This window comes from Pinus tabuliformis, chromosome 1_2 (assembly GCF_031772625.1).
Source record: "Pinus tabuliformis cultivar Carrire ecotype Pingquan chromosome 1_2, CPIR1, whole genome shotgun sequence".
NCBI lineage: Eukaryota > Viridiplantae > Streptophyta > Pinopsida > Pinales > Pinaceae > Pinus > Pinus tabuliformis.
In genome coordinates this window covers 927,668,557-927,691,779 of record NC_142298.1, presented here as the reverse complement: position 1 = coordinate 927,691,779, position 23,223 = coordinate 927,668,557, and positions in this window count along the sequence as shown.

Sequence of the window (23,223 nt, the reverse complement as noted above, 5' to 3'; positions counted from 1 at the left end):
AGAGGAGAGTTGTATTGGGGCCTCCACCCCTAATGAGGTGCATTCCACTAAGGTTGTGGCTAAGCATAAGAGTGAAATGAAAGAGCAGATGGTTGAGCATGGTATTGAGATGGATATGACCAAGGAGGGGGTGTGGACCAGGAAGGATGAGCAAGGGGACCCAAATAAGGCATGGAAGTGGCTTGATTAAGGTTGTAATATGTCTGGGATGTCCCTTGCATTCCCTGCTAGTAAGGTCTGGGCCCATGTGGCCTCCTTTGGTTCATGAAATAAAGTGGTTCAGTGGCTCCTTCGGTCCCCTGGTATGCAGCTTTAAGTCCGGGCAAGGAAGGGCACTGATTCGTAGAATGGTCTTCTTCACAGATTGAACACACTTCTATAGAGTTCAATGGACATTCATTCCTAGGATGCCTTCTGGTGCACCTAGGACAAAAGATGGCCAAAGCCCTCTCTACTTCCTCTTGTTTTCTTTTGATATGCAAGGTATCCATTTGCATGGAAAGAGTCTGCCTCATCTTGCTCTTAAAATCTTCCAGCAGATTTTCAAACTCACCTCTTAGGGATGAACTGGATGAGGATGTACTGGCTAAGGGTTGACTTCCCCTACCTCTCTTTCTGGCTACCCTAGAATGGTTTCTAAACATAGTCTTTATGTCATCATAAGGTAGTTGGTAGATGTCCCCCCCAGCCAGAAAATGGAGGGTATCTAGAAGGTCTTCCGGTACCCCTCTGAGCAGGACCAACTTCAGAGATTCAAGGTCAAGTGTGCACCTGGCCCTTTTATAACTAAGCTAAAACCTCTCTTCATAGTCTTCTAAGGATTCATCGCTTCCCATGGTCATTCGGAAGATTTCTTCCTTGGTATCCTTTGACCTACAGTAGTCTCGGTATTTGTTGTTAAAGGTTTGTTGCATCTAAGCCCAAGTTGTGATGTTGTTGCCAGGAAACCCCATGAACCAGTGCAATGCTACATCCTTGAGGGTAGAAGGAAACAGTTTCAACTTCTGCTCGTCTTCTGCATAGTCGTAGGTTCGACAGATAACAGCAAATTCAAACAAGAAGGTATCAGGATCTTCGGTAGTCAACCCATGAAAGTGAGGTAAGGCTGAAGGACTTATGTTCTTCATTTTAATGTCCCCATTTGTCTCTCGAATGGGAAAGGTACCCTCTACTCTTTCCCCATTCCCTCTAACGTTTCTATTTTCAGCCATGGCCTCAGGAAGAATGGTTTCTTGCTCTTCTTCTGCTATAGGATCTTCGTATATCTCTAGTGTTTCACCTATAGGCTCTTCTAGATCACTGCCACCGAAGAAGAAAGAAGGGTGACTTAGTGATGTGGTGGGGGTGTTAGGTAGGAATTTCCCTGAATTATCTTTGTTCCTACGAGGCATGAAAGGAAATCTATTTTTAGGTGTTTTTTTTTTTTTTTTTTTCTTCTTGTACCCGCAAAACTGAAATGGATTGAACAACAAATTGCAACTAACTGAAATGAACTTGCTAAAATAAAATTGCAGAATTGAAATGAAAGCAAGGAAATGACTAATCTACTTTGCTGGAATGTAAATTGCAGAATTGAAATGAAAGCAGGAAATGACTAATCTACTTTTGTTGAAATGGAAATTGCAGAATTGAAATGAAAGCAGGAAATGACTAATCTACTTTTGCTTAATTGAAATTGTAGAATTGAAATGAAAGCAGGAAATGACTAATCTATTTTGCTGAAATGGAAATTGCAGAATGAAATGAAAGCAGGAAATGCCTAATCTACTTTTTCAGAATTGAAATGAAACAACTACTCTACTTTTGCTAAAATAAACTACTTAACAGAATGTTGCAGTAAAAAATAGAAGAAAGCAATAATCACAAAATACTCTGACACTTCCCTAGAAATGGTGCTAAAAATATGGTGAGCACCAGTATTGCAGCAATAATGTTGCAACTCTTGGGGCTTCCTACTTTTACTTTTATCAACCCGGTAGTTCGTCACAAACTTGGAATCGACGGTGTTGTATGCACAATTACTAGCTCTTACTGTAGGCTATCACTTGATCGACTGGCGCAAGTCTGTTAGGAGCTTAAGCCAACTTCTATGAATTCTCAGAAGAAGCTTTTAACTGTGATGAAAGAAATCTAACTTTACAGAGGCTATTCTATTTGCAAAAAGCGAAGGAAAACTAAAATGTAACGCAAACCCTAGCAAACCCTAATTTACCTATTAACCCTACTTTTGCAAGAAAAGAGATGGAAACAAGTGAAATGAGTGACATTGACTACTAAAAAGGTAAATTGCATTTATTCAAGCTACTTATGAAAAGAGATGAGAAGAAAATATCTTTTTGTGCTTTTTAGTGTCTTTATGTAAAATTATTATGCTTGTGATTTATCTGGTTGTGATTGTGCAGAGGTTTGGTGGTGAAGGAAGGTGGATTTGGTCTTTGCAGAGGTGGAGGAAGGTGTGGATAGGTCCCAAGAATCCCCTAGTACCATTCTGAAGACTTTCATAGTGATCGGACTTCGAAAAACCACTCACAAGAAATTCTACAAGAGGCTACAGGGGATCTATAGGAGGATCTACAGGAGGAGGCCGAGAGCTATTTTTGTAGTTTTGAAGGTGGAAAAATGATGGAAAATGGTAACTAAAGACTAGATGAAGGTTTTGAGGTGTCTAGAACTTATCAAGGAAGATCAAGAAAGAACAGGATGGTTGGATTTGTTCAAATGGCAAGAGGGCAGTTTATGGAAAAACGCAGAAATTAGGGCAGATTAGCGAAATGTTGCGAATGACTTGGGAAATATATGAGAAGTGAGTTGGTGTTGGCTGTTTTATGGATGTATGGTGAGCTGAGGTGTCCTGTGAGAGATCTTCACATCTACTTACAAAAACTGATCAAAGAAAAAACTAACTATACCATGAAAACATAAATTTCTCTAGCTTGACCTAATTTCTTACCTACAAACAGAAAATGTTGAATAGTAACCTGTGAAAAGAAAATCATGTAGAGAGATCTATGGTAAAATAATAGGAAATGATCTAAGCAACTGAATCTGAACCAATATATCAATCTTTCCAAATCAAGTTATCACACTAGCAGTTGCATGGAAGAGCAAAAACTGTGTTTTTGGTGGCAACAGAAGTGCCTTGACCTCAAATCATAGTCCCAGGAAGGGAGAAAAGAGATTAGGGCTTGTTGTTTGCCTTTTGAATCTTATTCTGTCACTGTAGTAACCTACTTGAACAACTGAAACACAAAAACAGCTATGCAAACCATCAAAAGCAACCTAATCTAACGAAGTAAAATGAATCTATGTAACAGAAATTAACTCATGAACTGAAGCAAAAACATATAAGTACACAGTAAGAGGTGTTGGGCAGCTTGGGTTGGGCCCTAACCCAAGAGCATCAGCCCTCTGAAAGAGATCAGTGCTGGCTCAAAAACTGTTTCATCTTCATTATCAAAAATAATAGTCACATTACATGAACTGTTCTCAAAAAGGAACTCGAAAATAAGCTAAACGAGTGCTGCACAAAAGTGTGAAAATTATACTAATGACTGGCTAACCTACTGAGGCTCTAAGCCCCCTTATTTATACAAATGGATTCCTCCAACAGTCCTCCTAAAATCAAGGAACTCGGCTTCCTAGAACTAGAGATAAACAACAGTCCTTCTTGACTTGCTCGGTTGTCCCTTGGATGCATCAATGTGGACCTTTGTGCTCCAAGTTGCTAATGGAGGATTTGGGGAAAGGGGTCATAAATGAAGGAGACACCCCCCTACAAATCCTCTTCCCTATTTTCCTCAAGTTTTGGCTACCCTTTGCTCATAAATCCCTTGACTTTGTCCAAAATTGACCAAAAAATCTACATAATGCACACATTATACTACATGGCAAAATGACTAACCCAATTCACCCTGTTAGCATAAATATATTCAAAAACATACAATAAACTAATGAGAATGGTGTATTAAGTCGAAATAAGAGGCAAAATGAGCCCATATAATTACCCATTTATGGGGCTCATCACGTATTCGCGATTCGATGGGCCTATAGGACCATGTGTAAAATGCTGACCGCAGAAACGATTACAATGGTGCAGAATAGAGTAGGGACCATAATTTCTGAAGAGAATGCAAAGAGAAATCCACATGTAATAGCGCTCATAGGTGTGACAGTGCGCAAAGCCCAAGACAAAGAAATCGCATAGCCACGCGAGGTCGAACACATAAGGCTTCAGGAAGCCATTTGGCGAGGGAACCTTAGACTTCGCGAACTTGAAAAAGACTAGGTACGACTGAGGAAGAAAAGAATTTTGATGGATGCAGAGGTCAAGAGGCTGGAAAACGAGATCAAGCAAGCATGTCTCGTCGATAAACCAAGGATGGAAAGGCAAGGTGCGGATGATCATACCAATGAATTGGAATACTATTGTCGAGAATTTAGGACTCTGATGCCATGGCTACGACCACATCTCACCAAACACAGTAACCAGGGGAATGCACTACATACGATAGAGTGCACGGTTCCGACTGTCATGAGGGGAATTGAGGGTTTTCGCAGACTATCCTGAGGGGCGAAATGGAGCCCCTCACGGGTGGTGCAACCACCTGACTATTGTAGGAAGAACAGTCTCAGTGCTCCAGGCAATTGAAAGGGAGCATGGGACTATAAAAGAATCTGCTTGGGAGCTGTGCGATAAGGGAGGTGCGCGCAGAGTCAGCATGTCACAAGGTTCACTCCCGCGCACAGAGGGCTGCACTGCCACGTGGGTAGGCTGGGAAGTGACCATTGATGTCAATGTTCATGATGGGATGTCTGGTTTGAGGCCAATTGGAGCTGGCAACGGACATTTAAGACAGTAGTTATGGGCAAGATTTTGGAAAATCTGCCGCCAAGAAAGCATTGATGGCCCGGAATTGCGAGGAACGGTCAAATTTGAATTCAAAAAGCACTATAAAACTCCAGGGGCTAGCCACGAGACAACACTTGTTCACTTGAGGCTTGAGCAGTTGAATAGAGCACAAAGTGTTGAGCTTTGAGTGATACTCAAACCCCTAAGTTCGGGAAAGACCGCATATAGTGCAGACAAGATGACGAATACCACGGCAGGTTTGGGCTTTGAAGAAGGAACCGTTGGTGAGGCTGCGCTGACCCATATGGTACATGATGTTCCCAAAGATACTGAGGTTGCACCAGAAATCCTAAAATCACCTCGAACGTTGAGACCGAGAAAAGGTAAGTAGACAACGGTACCATTCCGCATGTCCACGAGGAATCCACGGTTCGGTAAGTTATCAATGGAAGAAAAGGGGAAGGCTGTCACCATTGAGTCAAATGAAGAGGAGGAGGACTTACAGGCTCTGATTATCGAGGTAGAAGAGGAAGAAGACGTGGAGGCAGACATCCAACCAATGCACTCTGCAGCAAAATTACCCGAGTATGTCCCTCTGCGAAAGGGGAAAGCTAAGGTACCAAAGGATTTGGATGCAATGAAGAGTGCACTCTAGACTCCGCTCCTCCCCAATGGAATTACCTTTGAGGGTCTACTCCTAGGACGTGTGCCTACCCTAAAATTTGAAGATTGGGACCTCACGGACAGCGAGAAGTTCCCACACTTAGAGATGGAGAGCCTAATGAAACAGAATACGGAGGGGTCAGTGATCACATTACAGCCGCGAAAATGGCTGTGCGGTGTGGAGAAGGCCGGGTTGCTTCATCTACTATGGATACCACACTTTCACCGCGCGCCCATCGCCATTTTCATCATCAGGCAGCTGCTTTTCCTAGTGCATGATGGGTACTTATGGATGGAGGAGCCTATTCCCATCATGACAGATCTCATCCATAGAATTTCTCGACTTACCTGTAAGGGAAAGGACCCCGCGATGATAGCAAGAAAAGGCAGTGATTTGACTCTCACGGAAGCCATGAAAAAAAAATATAAGCTCAAGAAGAAAAAGAGGGTTTACACCATCAGTAGTATCAAGGATAAAGGGGTGCACATAGCCACCCAAATCCTGGTCGGTAAGGTAATGAGAAAATATCGCGTCAATGAAGTACCAGCATCAGTAATTGCGTTGGCCAAACAATGTGTGGATGGGGTCTAGTTTAACTGGGTCGAGTTCCTCTATGAAGAATTTTTGCTCAACTGCAAGGAAGCCCAAGAGTAGGGTAAGACCTTCCACTATACGTGGTTTCTCTTGTTCATCTTGCTAGTAGCAGGAGAACTGCCAGAGGACAGTCAGTTCCCAAGCATTAAGTGTGACTTACCAGAGGCCGCGAAGTACGCTTCGCTCTAGGCTACCAAGGACGCAAAGCGGATTTGCGATATAAAGATCTTCTAGGTGCTCAAGGAGGTGAGCATCCGGATGTGTATTAATAGGAGGTCATGCCTGTCCCCCATAGTGCACAACAGTCTGTGGAGTTTTGCAGACTTCAAGGCAAACATGCACAATATTTACATCAGGGCATGAAAGGATTTGGCGCAGCAGTGGACAAAGCTCCCATTCATAGCCATGGACGACGTGATCTTCACAATGTTAAAGTCATGGCCTCCCAAGTGGCACGCCCCAGATTTGGTGGAATTGGAGAAGAAAACAACACGATGCCAAGCTACGCGTCACCTAGCTAGCCGAGAAAAGGCACAAGCAAAAAGTGACAGCCAAGGTCAGGGCAGCCTGCAAAGCAGCACAGGAAGTCGTGGAGCAAAAGAAGGTCATCGAAGTAGCAGCAGCAGTGCAGATAGTAGTGGCCGCAACAGCATAGGCAGAGGAGGGCCAGGAAGTGTCTACAAGACAGAAGGCAGAGGACACAAACCTTGCAAAAGAGGGTGTGGATCTAGGAACCACTTCGACCCAACTCAAACAGTCGTGCATCCTAGAAAGATCAGGTCCACGAAAAAAGGTCAAAGCCTCGAAGCTGGACATCGACCGATCACATTAACTAAAGGGACATCAGCGAGATGGTTCGTGATGTCACCAAGGAAGTTCTCCAAGAAGTTATGACGGAGCAGCAGATTGTGTTGGGGGCCCTAAGGGCACAGCTGCAGGAACTATAGGTGCAACCCCTGCAGGAAGGAACCTTGTCCACCTATGTCGCAGTAGGTACATTAGTAGTCAAACAGATGCTACACACAAGGATGGCCAATACCATAGTGTTACAAGAAGGAGCACTAGCAGCAACAAATGAGATCGACAGAGCTACGGTTAGCAAGATCAAAGGAATTGGCCTCAATTTGGCTGCCCTTCCATGGGAAACACTGTACCAACTGCAAGATGGAATAATAACATAATTCCACGCCAGGGAGGGCCGCACGATATAGGTTTTGAGTGAGAAAAAGATAAACATCGAACAGCTCAGCCTACAGCGTGATGAAATGGTATCACAGACTCAGTAGTTGGAATAGGTGGTAGACGACACTTGCAAAGGCATCCCAGAGCTGGCCATCCCAGTAGATCTACCAGCAATAGAGTGGATCCATAGGTTGGCAACCGGTGTCTGCGAAGCTAGAGCAGAAATGACAAAGGTTCAGCTGGAGCTGAACCTTCAAATAGCCGAGTTGCGGTTGAAGGCACAGCCTTCCACTCCCCCGGAAGTCAAAGAATAGTGTGCTAGCACTATCCAAACAGGGTTGGAAGAAATTAGACGTGCAGTACAAGACTATACCAGTATGTTGGAACAGACATTTACGGTCCTCACATCTTTGCAGGAGGACCCCAACATACAGCGCCTGGAAACAGAGGCATGCAAACTTTAGGTGTAGTGCGGCAGTGTTTGAGGAACTACGCAGATAGTAGTCCTCACCCAACGGCTTGTGAAGATGCAGCAAGCTAAGGCACTAAAGGAGCAGGTGGATGTGACGTGACAGAAAGAGGCAGTTCTCAAAGAGCGCATCTAGCCATGGATAGACAAGGCTTTCACCATCACGGTTGATATCGAGGGCAAGCTCGCACATATGTAGGGGATGTATGCACTAAGGCAAGGATTTGCTCCTAACAAAGAGGCTTCGGAAGAGCGCATGCAGTACGTCCACTAAACCGCAGAGCAGTGCGTTGCGGACCTCCGAGCAGTTCAGGACTAGTTGGAGGGACTCTGCGCCAAGATCGTCGCGCCGACAGAGTGACTCAAGGGCGAGTCACGATGTTTTTGTTGGGGGCCTGTTGGGCATGGAATCCCCCCAAATCATGTTTTGGGGCTCAAAGCCCAAGTTTTGGTCAAATATGGTGTAAGACTCCGCGAATTGCAGGTGCGGAGTACGAAATGTATATTAAGTCATAGGGTTGTCCGCCCTAAGAGTTGTAATGTAATGTAATGTCATGTCGGCCTACCCATGGTCTGCGAACCATGGGATTGTATAAATCGAGCAAGGCTCTAAGTTGTAAAGAGAATAATTAACAAGAGATGGATTGACGTAATGATCTGGTAATGGATAGAGAAGAAGTCTAAGTGTCTTGGGTTGTAGTAGTAGGAAGAGGCTCTGCAGCTGAGTGTGCAGAGACCTAGTAGAGTCTACAGCTAAATTCACGGACCCCTGCAGCTGAGTGCGCAGGGCGAAGTTAATTCTGTAACCCAAGAAGAAGAATAATAAAGATAATTTTGATCCTAAATACTATGTATCTATTTTTGTATGATTTTCTATGCATTTATATTGTTTTGTTTATCGCGCGCACTTATATGAATACTGAACACTGTTAAGCATAATTGGGCTCATATAGATAAGTAATCAGATAATCTCAGGTTAATAGTAAGGAACTTGGGTAATAACATGTATCGCGCCTTGAACAAAGCTGTGCAAAGGCAACATTGCAGGCTGTGAGGTACAGATAGGTGCATGTAGCGACATGCGGGCAGGGTCAAACTGCGGACCAATGAAAAACCATTAGACATATCTAGGGTGCGAAAACCTGGTTCTAGCACCCTCCCATACTACTTCGCGTGAGACCTCATTCCACGCTCCGTGGACTATTGCCAAAAGGGCTAGTAGTACTAGGATTTGTTTGGCTAAATCATCTCTAAACTTGGTTTAGGCCCATACAAGCCAACGGAAACCCTAACCAAAAAGAAAATAAAGACTCTAAGGTCTGACAATGGCGGGGAATAATCCTCGAAAGAGTTTATTTCATATTTTAAGGATGTAATTATTAAGAGGGAGCTCATTGTTCCCTACTATCCTGAGTAAAATGGATTGACCGAAAGAAAGAATAGGTCAATTGAAGAAGGAATTAGAACTATGCTCTTTTATCAAGATCTACTGAAGTTCTTATGGGGTGAAACAGTGATGACTGTCATGTATGTTCAAAATAGAAGTCCTCATAAGAGTCTTGATAATACTACACCCGAAGAAGTATTCACAGGAAGGAAACCGAGTGTGGATCATTTTCGCATATTTGGAAGTCCATCATATGTCAATGTTTCAAAGGACAAGTGAAAGAAGTTGGACTTGACAAGCATCAAGGGAATATACGTTGTTTATACTCTCTCCTCAAAAGCTTATAGAATCTACATAAAGGAGGGAAGATACATTGAATTAAGTAGGGATGTCATAGTTGATGAAAATCAAGTTTACAAGAAATCAAAGGATGTTCCTATTGATTCTGGCGACAAAGAAGTTCCCATATTTGAAGAAGATGAATTTCATGAGAAATCTACTCCAAATGATGATTCAAGAAGAAGGACCGGGTGAGCCTATTCAATTGGTGGTTATCCCAACCACAAGGAAAAGACCATATTGGTTGAGAGATACATTAGAATATGTTGAAGGACATGAAGTTGCAAAAGGGTCCTCCAGGGAAAGTAAGAAACTGAAAACATATTATGGTTATGTTGCATATATGACAAAGTTGATTGAATCTAAGCCATCTACATTTCAGGAAGTTGAGCATGAAGAGGTTTGGAAGAAATCTATGCAAAAATAATATCAATCCATCATGATGATGGAGTTTGGGAAATCGTTCCTAGACATAATGACAAATTGGTTGTCACATCGAAGTGGATTTATAAGATCAAACATGTTGTTGATGGAAGTATAGACAAGTACATGGCAAGGTTCATTGCAAGGGATTTCTCTCAAAAGGAAGGCATTGACTATGAAGAAACATTTGCACCTACTACTAGGTATACTACCATTAGATCATTGGTTTCTTATCTGCTACAATGGGGTGGAATATCCATCAAATGGATGTTAAGACCGCATTTCTGAATGGGAAAATTGATGAGGAAGTGTACATCGAATAACCTGAAGGATTTGAAGTGAATAGCAGGGAATCTCATGTTTGCAGACTCAAGAAGGCTCTATATGGCTTGAAGCAAGCACTAAGAGCATAGTATGCAAGAATGGATGCATATTTTCTTAGGATTGGGTTTGTGAAGAGTATTGTTGATTCCAATCTATATATCAAGGTCGTGAATAATGAGCCAGTCATTATTCTACTATAGGTGGATGATCTATTCATCACCGGTGTAGAACGAAGAATTCAAGAATGCAAGAAAATGTTGGCAGTGAAATTTGAGATGAAGGATCTAGAACTAATGCCCAACTACCTAGGTCTAGAAGTATGGAAGAGACCTAGGGAGATATATTTGGGGCAAGGAAAGTACATCATCAAGTTATTGAAAAAAAATTGGATGATGGAATCCAAGCCAATGGTTACTCCTATGGTCACCAATCTCAAGAAGTTGAGAAGCTCCAACTCGAGTCTCGTGGATCCCACTTTATATCGACAATTGGTGGGTTCCCTGATGTATCTAGTAAATACTAGGCTAGATATATGTTATGCAGTGAAAATTCTTAGTCAGTTTCAGTTGGAGCAACATCATGATCACTAGATAGATTCCAAACATATATTGAGGTATGTTCATGACACTATACATCACTGCCTAAAGAATGATAGTAAGGAATTCAAGGTGAATGGCTTCACAGACTCTGATTCGGGTGGCATTGAGACCAATGGAAGGAGCACTACCAGAGGATGATTTAGTCTAGGAGCTTCTATAATCTCATGGATGAGTGGGAAGTAAGATCTCATTGGATTGAGTAGTGTCGAGGCAGAATCTATGGCTGCATGTGAAGTAGGAAAAGAATTTGTTTGGTTAAGGGAGCTTCTGATATACTTGTTCGAAATGTCTCTAGGTCCTATTGTGATAAACTATGATAATCAAAGTTCTTTAAAGATGTCTGGAGATCCCGATTTTCATTCGAGGATGAAACATATCAATAATAAGTTTCACTTTATTAAAAACTTGGTGCAGGATGGTATCGTGAAGCTACAATATGTTCCGACAGACGAACAAGTAGGAGAAATTCTAGCAAAAGCTCTTCCTAATAAGAAGTTTGAATATTTAAGGAACCTATTGGGTTTGGTAGATATTGGTCATTGTATTGATGATAAAGGAATGGAAGATATTTTTTTAGGCTTTGCGACTAAATCATTTCCTGGGGAGACATCAGGCGAGCACTATGTGTTGATGTCAGGAACCTCAGAATTGGGAAGGTTGTGTTGTTTATTGAGCTCAGTTTTTGGATACGCACCTGTATGTTTAGGTTTGTGGTTAGCAAGTAAGCCTAATGGTACCTAGAGGGGATGAAATCTTGATTCCACCTTAGTCCCACCTAAATAGATTTTCCTGGTCAGGAATCTAGTCCATGGCATTGCGGTGCCTAAATTGTCGAGTGACTAGTTGGATAGATTGCCCTAGTCAGGAATCTAGTCCATGGCATTGTGGTGCCTAAATTGTTGAGTGACTGATTGAATAGATTTCCCTAGTTAAGAATCTATTCCATGGCATTGCGGTGCCTAAAGGTTCTTCATGTTTTCATATAGTTTGATATCTTCCATTGTACTTGTACATTATGAATATGTCCCTAGTTAAGAGGGAGTGTTGGAAAAAGTAACTATATTTAGTCTTCAATAATGTACTTGAGTCATTATGTAACATACATGTCAAAAGAATAAAGAAAAGAATTTTTATTATTGTAACAATGACTTATTAAAGCATGGGTTTCATGCTTGGGTCATCATTATATTAGTCAAAGTCCCCATTGTGGACTCCTAGGATTAATATTGAGTTTATAGAGTCATTGTACATTCAAAGAGACCCTTCTTTGGCTTTCGTATCATGTAAAAAGGTTTTGTATCAAGCAAAATATGAATTATGTGTTTTCCACATCATGTCAGCCTACGGAAGATCAAGTCAGCCTAGAGACCCTCATTCAACCCACAAGAAGGCTATATAAAGAAGGAAGTCAAAGTCATTTGGAATCATATCTCTCACAAGAAATTCAATATCTTCTGTGAAGTTCTAGGAAGTGCTGGGGATGTGAAGTCTCTTGCCGGAAGGAGGAAAGAAGTGTGAGTTTGGGGGAGTCTTTAGAGAAGAGGAAAATCAAAGTTTTGGTACCTCTCTCTCTCTCTTTCATGGTCTAGTTTAGGAGATCGAAGTATCTTAAGGTTTTTTTGTTGCCGAAGCTGCATGCTGCTTGGATTTGCTGCATAGTCGAAGTTGCTGGAAAGAGGTCGAAGATCTTGGAGGCTGACATAGTGTGGAGGGAAAGTATGGTGTTGGTCTAGGGTAAAGAGTCTCAAACAATACTATTGAAAGGAATAATTACTTTGACTGGGTTTTCCCCTCGAGGGGGGTTTTTCCCTGGCATGTGCCTATATCTTGTGTCTCTTGTTTTGTGATATTCATGTATGTATAATTGCTTGTTGATAGATAAGATAATAAAGAAGTAAAAGAATCCAACATACTCACAAGTAATTATCAAGATCGGAGAATCAAACCCTAATATAATATCTTTTCTTTTCCAATAAGGGGGGAGGGGGGGCGAGTGAATCGATATTTTAAACTCACTCTAAACTTTTTATTTCATATTCTGATTTATATATGCTATTGTTATTCATGCAACTAGTGTATGTATGTGACTTCAATAAAGGCAAACAACATATATCCAGTTAACTAACTTTTCATTTATTTCACCATTTTTTTATATTTAACCAATGCATCATTCATTAATTAAATAGTAACCATGAGCAATAAGAGAAGAATAAACCATCACACATAAGAAACACATGAGAATTCTGTGATTTTTAGGTGGAAACCCAATGTGGGAGAAAATCATCGTTGTCGTTGTCTATGTCTTTTTCTTTTATTATAAAAGAAAACATCTTACAATAGTATATTGGCGTAGACTTATAAATGTATGAAACCACCCACCTACAGAAGGCTACAACCTTCTCTCATTCTCCAACACCCAGTGGAAGGGAGCTCCAACCCCTAATCTCATTTGCCAACTCCTACCGAAAGGGAGCCCCAATCCCCTAATCTCATTTACCAACTCCTACTGGAAGGGAGCCCCTGTCGCCTGCAAAAATTCTCCATCTACTATTGGAAGGAAGCTTCGAATCCCTCACTTAAGGCTCCAATCCTCAACACTTGTGTGGACCACTTTTCATAATATTACATAATGGATCCACCTAACTCAAACCATCGAACCTATAGATCACTTTTCATCATATTTTCAGACTGGACCCACTTCCAACATTAGGCCCAATACCAGGTAACAATTCTAAAACCAACTATTGAATCAACTCATCCAATCAAAATCATCAAACCAATCACTGAATCTCAATCATCCAATGCAACTAGATCAAACCAAACCATAACATATCATATCAATGCACAACCACTCATTAATATACCAATCCATACTATGTTCATCACAGAAACCAATTGTTGTCACTGGAAGCCCTGATCAAACGTCATATATCAGAATGTATATGTTTTTTATCTCAATAACACATGTGTATGTACATGTTTCCTCCATACATAACCTACATATATATCTCAAAACACTGAGCATTGAATCAGAAATCACTGAACCATACTTAGATCATTCCATCAATCACATATCAACACAGATTACTGAACCCAACATAGAGCATCATATTGTAGCATCATTATCAACCAATATACCATTTAACCCATTCAACATTGTCGAATACAGATCATCACATCATAGACATCATCGAAAGGTAGCAACAACAAACATAACTGATAAAACGTCATCAACAATTCATACAACAAAACCTTAGTATATGTACATGACTTCCATAAAACACATCAGTGTATGTATTTGTTTACCATACACAACACCTACATATATATCTACACATATTGAAAACACTTCGTAGAATATATATGTGACTACCCTGAAGCAGATCCACGTATGTACGCGACTAACCTAAGTAAAACTAGTGTACGTATCTAAAATCATTGAATTATACTTTCATTGCACAACAAAACATCTGTCAAACCCAAATCTTGGCATACACACTATTACATTCACACATCATTATACCACCATCATAGATCTATCATACCATAAATAGATTAAGCAATATCTATTCATTTCAGATCTATGAGATTTGATTCATCTCTATGCTCCCTGGTGCACACTTGTTTCAGATCAAATCATTCATAAACAATCCATCACTTTCACACATAACACTTTGATCTCCATCTCCATATATATCTTTAGCCTTAGTCAATACCTTAGGGAAATCCCTTATTAATTTCATTCATATTATTTGATGGGATCAAATAACTTTTGTCGCACTCATTACTATGGGCCATTACCATGGTAAAGACCCCTAATATTCAAGTTTCCATGGTGCGGATTATGTATGTGAATTTTCTTCGCAATTCCCGTGTATGTACGTGACCCTTCTGAATAGGATCCACATATACTTTCCCAAACTTCATATTTTACATTCATGTGTCTTTGAACTCACACTTCTCTGTTCATCAGAATAACCATCATGTTATCACAGTGTTGACATATTTATCAAGTAGGTTGCCATCAAGGACAACACATTATTCATAATGCCATCAATGATTTATTTACGAATTAGAAATGTCAGATAGTTTTCATTAACAATTGCCTCATGTTATCTTAGGCACGTGATTCTTTAAAACCTTTAGTTTACATTTTTTTTGAAGTAGATAATCATAAACTAATAAAATAATAAAAAATATGGAAATAATTAAATCAAGCAACTCTTAAAATCCATTGAACAACTTTTGGACCATTAATCCAAAGGATTTTTCCATAGGTTAAATTAGGAGTTTAATTGGCCCTTATCATTGAGTTTAATCCCTAATATCGAGCATTGGGAATCCTTCCCCCTCCACACAACCTTGCATCTACACTTATCAAGAAGGAATGGACATTTTACATGAACCATAGCCACCGTTTAATTACGCTACAACTTCCCATCGACAATACCACAAAATCATATGTTGAAATATCCAACCACAACCTTTTTCTGAGAGAATAGAGGATTGAGCTTTGGCTCTCAAACTATAGACCAAAATTTTTTAAGCACATCCCACTTCATTAGCAATGACACAACTCATGTTAGAGACCTTGTATTCCTAAGGCAGATAAGATACTTTAGTATACTTATTAATTGAATGTTCTCTTACTTTATATTCTCAACAAAGTTCATCATATATCCTTGGTCATAAGGGTAATGGCCTTCAAAAGTCCAATTACTTATATTTTGAACAACATGACTCGAAACCATTCCAACAAAGCTCATCATGTCACTTGGAGGAATTAAACATGGGTGGGGAGGATAACAATCATTTCTCCTAACCACCATAGATATACCCAATTGATTATCTTTTAACTTATTTATATTGTTAATTTATTATATTACATGTTTTTAATGACATAATATTATAAAAATATTAAAATATTACACTATTTTTAAAATTTAATTACTCAATTCCCGATGGGGGTGTTGGGTTGCGAAAGCCACTCGTCACGTGATGGATGACAGTTGATCCTTAGTTAATGTGGGGGAGGGCAGGACATTAGCCCCTCCACCACGCAATAGTAATTTCTCCTGGGCTCGCTTGTATGAACCATTCTCCCTCATCTACATGCAATAGATTCACTCTAATCTAGGTTTCAATGGCATCGTCACACCATCAGTGTAATTGCATGGTTCATGAAGCTTTTTGGTTGTTCTATGGCTTACCAAACATTGCGCACTCCTCTATGCTCTTATCTCTTCGGGTATTTGGGCTAGGGTGGTGGTTGTATATTTTTTTCTCCTCCCATGGGCCTAATTCAATATTCTCTCTCTCATTCCTAAAATTTGATAAAATTTATGTCTTCTTCCTAAACCAGAGGGTGTGTCATCTGCAGCTCTTGTTGGTTTTGGGTTTAATCGCCTTACACTCTCTGGATTTCTCGCCTTGGTATTTTGGTGGGTGTTTCTTGGGTTGTTTGTGTCTAGTGTCCGTTGTTGGTTTTTTTGGTTTCAAGTCTACAGGTGGAGTCATTCCCTTTTGGGTCGCGGAATTGGCTCAAGGGTGGTGTTGGTCTCCGAGCATTCTCGTCTCTCAGTTCTCCCTTTTCAGGGTCACTGATTTCAAACCTCCCTTTGGTGTCTCGTTGCAGCATTGGCGTTGGAATGGAATTTGGGAACCCGCTTTTCAAATTTCTCTCTGTGTTGTTTGTTATTTCTCTTTTGGTCTTTTCTATTTTGGTCTCTCTCACCTATTCTAGTTTGGTTTGGTTCTAGTCTAGTGATGAATTTCCCATGGTGGGAACCTTTGCATTGGATTATCTTTCCCTCTTGGTCTGCGGCGGGGTCTACTTGGCCTCTGGTGGAAGGTGGTTGCGCATTGGGGCTCTCAATTCTTGCCTGTGTCTAGCTGGGTTTTTTCCAGTGGCCTTTGGTTCATTTTCAACATTGTCTCTTAGACCTCGGCTTCCTTCTGGACTCCATCATGAAGCCTAACCCTCTCTCTTCATGTGCCTTGGCCCCGACAAAGACGAAAGGTTCACCTACTCATGTAGGTTCTAAGGGTGGCGCTGTAATTATGTGTGGTGGCAGCTCCAAGCGAGGTGCAGGTTCAATGAGTGGTGTGGGGCATGGGGACCGTGGTTCCCATGGGGAACGTAGATCCTCAACAGTGTCCATGACGGGAAGTCACAACAACATGTCAACTTAGTGTGGTCGTGGTGCTAGCAGAGGTGGCCGAGGATAGGGTTGCGGTCGTGCTATGGATTCTAGGGGTCACAACAGTCAAGGACATGCAAGGTCAGAAGGTAGGGATTCTTTCAGACGTCCAGGAATTTCCACAATGCTCTAAGAGGTGATGCAATATATCATTGTTTGGTTAGAAGCTCTTGATCGAGCCCAAAGGGAGGAGCATGAGGTCGTCATGGCCAAACTTGAATAGCTCCAATACTTCCAGTGCCATGTTCGTGAAAGGTTGGTGGTTGTTTGGCGTAGTAAAAATTTGCTGACAAAGAAAGTTGAAAAACTGGAAACTTGGCTTGCTCACTTTGAGCACCGTGTCAATTTCCTGTATCACCCTCCTCCTTCCTGAAGTATAGGGCCATATAATCCTGCTTCAATTACCTCTAACGATTGATTATGATCACTGGTATTTTTCTTGTTCTTCTAGTTTTTTGGTATGTTAGGCCTCTCAAGCTATGGACTCTCAACTGGAAATTTTGTTTTTTGTTTATTGTCTAGTTATCGTATTTGTCAACAAACCTAGTCAGAGTAAGATCACATGCATTTTGACATCTCTATATATACTCTTTGATTAATAAAAAAAATCCAGGAGAGAAAAAAAAATAATAATAACCATGTATAAAAATATTAACTTCTTTTCAAACAAATATACAATTCGAACATCGTTATGAACTTAATTATAATAAAAAAAATTAAATGATATAAATACAATTATACTTTTAGAAAATATCATTATTAAAATGGCCTTCACAATAAAATCAACACACTTAAAGTATATGTTTTTTAATTTTATGAGACCCTCTATTTATTTTCATTTTTCTTTTTATTTATAAGATGTAATTTATCGATTGTTTTCCGTTTATAATCCGATGTCATGTAAATTGTTAAATAACTTTAACTTATCGTATTGCTGATGGCCTTTGTAAGGAGTTTTAATGTATGAATATGATGGGAATACAATTTTCCAAGAAATTTATAAAGGGAAGTAATAAGTTTATTTTGATATCAGATATTTTGCATTTTTTTGTTTTTTAAAAGAAGTTTATTAAAATATTTAAAATTTTAATGAATTAATAAATAATGAAGAGTGATTATTCTACAAATATATTAAAATTAAGGTTTTATATAATTAAAATATTTTAACATAGTGTATTTTTCATTTTTTATTTTATTCTTTATCATAAATATTATTAATATGTTTTATGATTTATCGGGGAATTTTATTTTTAATTTAGAAATTTGTTTCTTATTTTTATTCAGACTGAATCGATATTTTAATATTGTAAATTTTGTAGTTAATTTTATTTTATATTATTTTAATTTAATTTAATTTTTTTTATTATATTTTAATTCTTTTTAAACATAAATATGTTAGTATTTTTTTATGGAATCAATATTATGTGAAGTTTTCTTTAACCATTTAGCTGACTTAGTATTAATTTGATTTTCATTTTTTTTTAAATGGTTGTGAGAGATAAGTAGTTGATGAGTCTCATTATTGGGTAAATATATGGACCTTAATACACCTCCATGTTTACTAAAATCAACTCTTCTCATGATTCCTTATATGTTTTAATTATATTTTGCTTATTGAGACGAGTAAAGTAAGATGTTATGTCTAGTGGTCTAATGTGCATTGATTGCAGGTTTTTGGGAGCAAATTATGGCTAATTAAGGTGCAGGAACTCGAATGAGACAAAATGGAGAGATTATAGGAGATGGATCTTCCTCATTAAGTCTTCACTCATTCGAATATCCCTCAATCAAATCACACCAGCTCAGAGTTGTAGGTGGCTGAGTCATGAGGATCATTGGCAGTCGAGCCAGTGATAGTTAAGAACCAGTTCATCTTGAGATTGGGAGCCAAGCCTGCCTAGATTTAAGGAAGTTGTTGGAAACTTCAGTTGTATAAAGAAGGAGGCCTAGAGCCTCATTAGGATTCAGATTTTTTTGCAAAATAACTAAGCAATTTCGAGTTAAAGGATTGTGGCAAAACAATGTTATGTATTTTTTTCATATGTTAATAAAAATGAGCATTTCCTTGATCCAACACTGAGTTGACTCAAAGGGTTGAAGTTCTTGGGTTAGGGCCCAACCCTAGGAGGTTCCTCTTACTATACTTGTATGCTTAGGTTATTTCATGGGTTACTCGTTGAATTGGTTTTGGCATTGTTTCATTGCGAGTATTGGTTAATTTGATTAGTTTGCTTTCATTTGTGCGTAGCTTTAGCAATAGCTTTAGAGAAATAAAGGAATACCAAAAAGGTTGATAAAAGGTGGATCTTGCCTCACTCCTCCCTTTAGGGACCAGGGTTTGAGGGAAAACTCCCATTCAGCCCCAAAAAGACAGAATTTTGATTTCTTATGAAATTTAGGATTTTCTGCTAACTAGGCCAACATCTTTCAGCTTTCAAGGATAGGTTGTAGTTGTTATTTTTGATATCTCCAACTTTAACAGTAGCTTTAGAGAGATAAAGGAATACCAAAAAGATTGATAACAGGTGGATCTTGCCTCACTCCTACTTTTAGGGACCAGGGTTTGAGGAAAATCTCCCATTCAGCCCCAAAAAGACAGAATTTTGATTTCTTATGAAATTTAGGGTTTTCTACTAATTAGGCCAGCATCTTTCAGCTTTCAAGGATAGGTTGCATTTGTTATTTCTGATATCTTCATCTTTGTATTATATTTCATGGTGTTTCACAATAGGCTGCAAGTATTTCCATGCATGAACTAGGCAAATAAATGATGAAATTATGTTCTTATGTTGTTGGAAACCTTTCTTGTTTTGACATGATTTATGGGTTCAATAATGTAGGGAGACCTCATATCAGTAGCCCCGGCCTAACCTCGCCCATCCATGATCAAAAAAAGCCACTTAGTCCATAAATTGAGTTATCATTTCCTAAGAACAACTTGCCATGCTTGTTGAACAAATCCAACCATCATACAAGCTTTGGTTTGAGTTCTAAAGAAGTCCTAACCACTTACTTACCTTATTCCTCCCATCACTCACCTTCCCTAAGCCCTATACCACTATCCAAGTCACTCGCTATGCTTCTGGCCTGTTCCTATAGGAATACAGGGGATCCTGTAGGTGAATTAGGACATCCTGTAGGACGACCTGTAATGGCCTGTTTTAAGGTCAATTTGTGAGAAATGCATCACAAAATATAGGAGGAGACCCCTACTTGCCTCTCAGGCCATATGACCCATCACAACCATCTCTCTCTACACCTAAACCACTTGCCATACAATCAAGAGGAATTAGCATCCATGTTTTCACAAAAAGGACAAAAATAAAAAGGTTGTTATGTTCATTCATATGCACAACGGTTAAGTGTTTGATTAGATCTGATTGCGTTCTTAGGTTAGTTAGGATTTCACATGTGTTAGCTTAGAATTCTTCTTAATAAAGACATATTAACAAATAGCTAGATGAATGGCATGTTTTAAGCATTTATTTCAGTCTTTCATTACTACAGTAGATAATATTTCAATTCTCTCAATTAGGGTAAAATTCCTCGTTCCCCATTGGTAATCAAACTTCTTCTAACTCAACAGAAGGCTAGCTTGAGAAACCCTAGTGTTCTATTGCCAACTTAGTAGTTACAAAGAGTGGACCCATTGGATCTATTTGTGTATACATCACTGTCACCTCCAAGTTTGTACGAACCCCGGGTTGATGAAGTAAAGTTGGTAGCCCCAGGAGTTGCAGCATTCTTGTTGCAATACTAGTGCTCATCACTTTTTGGCGTCGTTGCTAGGGAGGTGTCTGAGTAGATGTGATTTCTTATTTATTTCTTCCATTTCTTATCTCTTTCATTCTGCTATTAGCTTCATTTTTGCAAAAGTAGTTGTAAGTTGGTTTGTTTTCCATTCTGCAAGTGATTTCATTTAGTAGTTAGCTTCAATTCAATGTGTCTTTTCAATTATGCAATTAGTCTTAAAACTTGAAAAACAAAAAACAAAAAAAAACACTTCTTTCATGCCTCGTAGGAATAGGCATACCTTAGGAAAATTTATACCAAATACCCCCACCACTTCAAACAACCAACCTTCCCTCTTCTTTGGTGGCTATGAATTAGAGGACCCCTTAGGCGAACAACTAGATATTTTTGAAGAGCCTACAAGGGAAGAAGAAGAAGAACCCATTCTAACTGACATAATAGCTGAAAATAGAAATGAAAGGGGAGATAGAGAAATAATTGGGGGTGATTTTCCCATCAGAGAAACCAATGGGGATGCCAAGATGAAAAACATAAGCCCCTCTGCTCTTCCTCACTTCCATAGCCTGACCTCAAAAGATCCAGATACTTTCTTGTTTGAATTCACTATCATATGCAGAACTTATGATTACACCATTGATGATCAGAAGTTGAAATTATTCCCATCCTCTCTCAAGGATGCAGTTTTGTGTTGGTTCATGGGTTTACCTAGGGATAACATCACCACCTGGGCTCAGATGCAGCAAGCTTTCAACAACAAGTATAGGGACTACTACAGGCCCAAAGACACTAAAGAGGAAATTCTAGAATGACCTTGGGCATGATGAGTCCTTAGAGGATTATGAGGAAAGATTCCATCATAGCTACAAAAGGGTCAGGTGCATACTTGATCCTGAGTCACTTAAGCTAGTCCTACTCAGGGGGATCAGGGAAGATCTCCTGGATACCCTAAACCTGCTATCAGGAGGGGACATCTACCAGCTACCCTATGAGGATATCAAGACCATTTTTAAGAACCATTCTAGGGTAGCTAGAAAAAAGGGTAGGGTTAGTTAAACAATGGCCAGCTCATCCTCTTCCAACACTACTATAAAAAGTGAAATTGGGAACATGTTGGAATATTTTAAGAGTGAAATGTTGCAAACCCTTGCCCTACAAATGGACACTATGCAAATCAAGAGGAAGCAAGAGGAAGCAGAGAGAGAATTAGCCATATTCTACCCTATATGCACAAGGAGGCACCCTAGGAATGAATGTCCATTAAACCTTATAGAAATTTGCTCGGTCTGTGAAGAAAACCACTCCACAGATAAGTGCCCTTCTCTACCTAGACTAAAAGTTGTGTATCAGGGAACTGAAGGGGTGAATGAACAAATTTGTTACATAAATCAAAGGAGGCCTTATGGACCTAGGCCATACCAGCAAGGTATACAAGGGTCATCCTATGCATAATACGACCCTAACCAAAATGCATCCATTCCCTCTTGGGGCCCCCATGCTCATCCCTCCTAGTCTACACCTTCTCCCTAGTCTTTTGCACCTCAGTGCCATTCCTAGCCGACCAACCAACCATTTTAGCCATATACTCCTCCACAACCTCAGTGGAATGCACTACCCGAGGGGTGGAGTCCCCCATACAACAATGATCCATATTTATTTCCTTCACCTATTACTCAACCACAGCTTTTACACCCTGCTCCATCTAAACAACCTCAGATGCCTACCCAACCAAATCTGAACCTGAACAATAGACAGGCACAACAATTCTACAGTGGAGAGACATCTTACCTTGCTTATGTTGTGGAAATTCAGGAAATCAACCTGAGGTCTGGGATATTACACCCAGATAACCAACCCCCATCTCCAACTAAGGAGAATGAGGAGGAAAGAGAGGAAAGTATTCCTAGAGTGAATCCACCACCCTTTCCTAAAAGATTAACTCATCTAGTCCAACCTACCCCAGAAGTGAATGAACTTCTGGGTGAATTGAAAAAGCTATGTGTCAAAATTCCACTTATCCAAGCCATTAAGGATGTACCTATTTACAACAAACTGATTAAAGAGAAGTTTTTCAAACATCTAGGGAGGCGAAAAAGAGACACCCCTACCATTAATGTCATTGGACAATTGTCTGACTTAATATTGGGGCAAGTAATTTTCCCAAAGTATTTAGACCCTAAAAGCCCTGCAGTAGATGTGCACATCAATGGCACCATTATCCCGCATACTTTGATTAATCTTGGGGCTACCATTAATGTAATGACTAAGGACACCATGCTCAAGATGAATCTCCAGGGTTCATTAAGAAAGACCACGACAATATTGCAGCTTGCAGACCGATCCATAGTAGCCCCTGAGGGGATTGTTGAGGATGTGACGGTCTCCATTGACTCCTGGGTGTATCCTGCAAATTTCCTAGTTTTCCATCCTAAGACCAATTTTA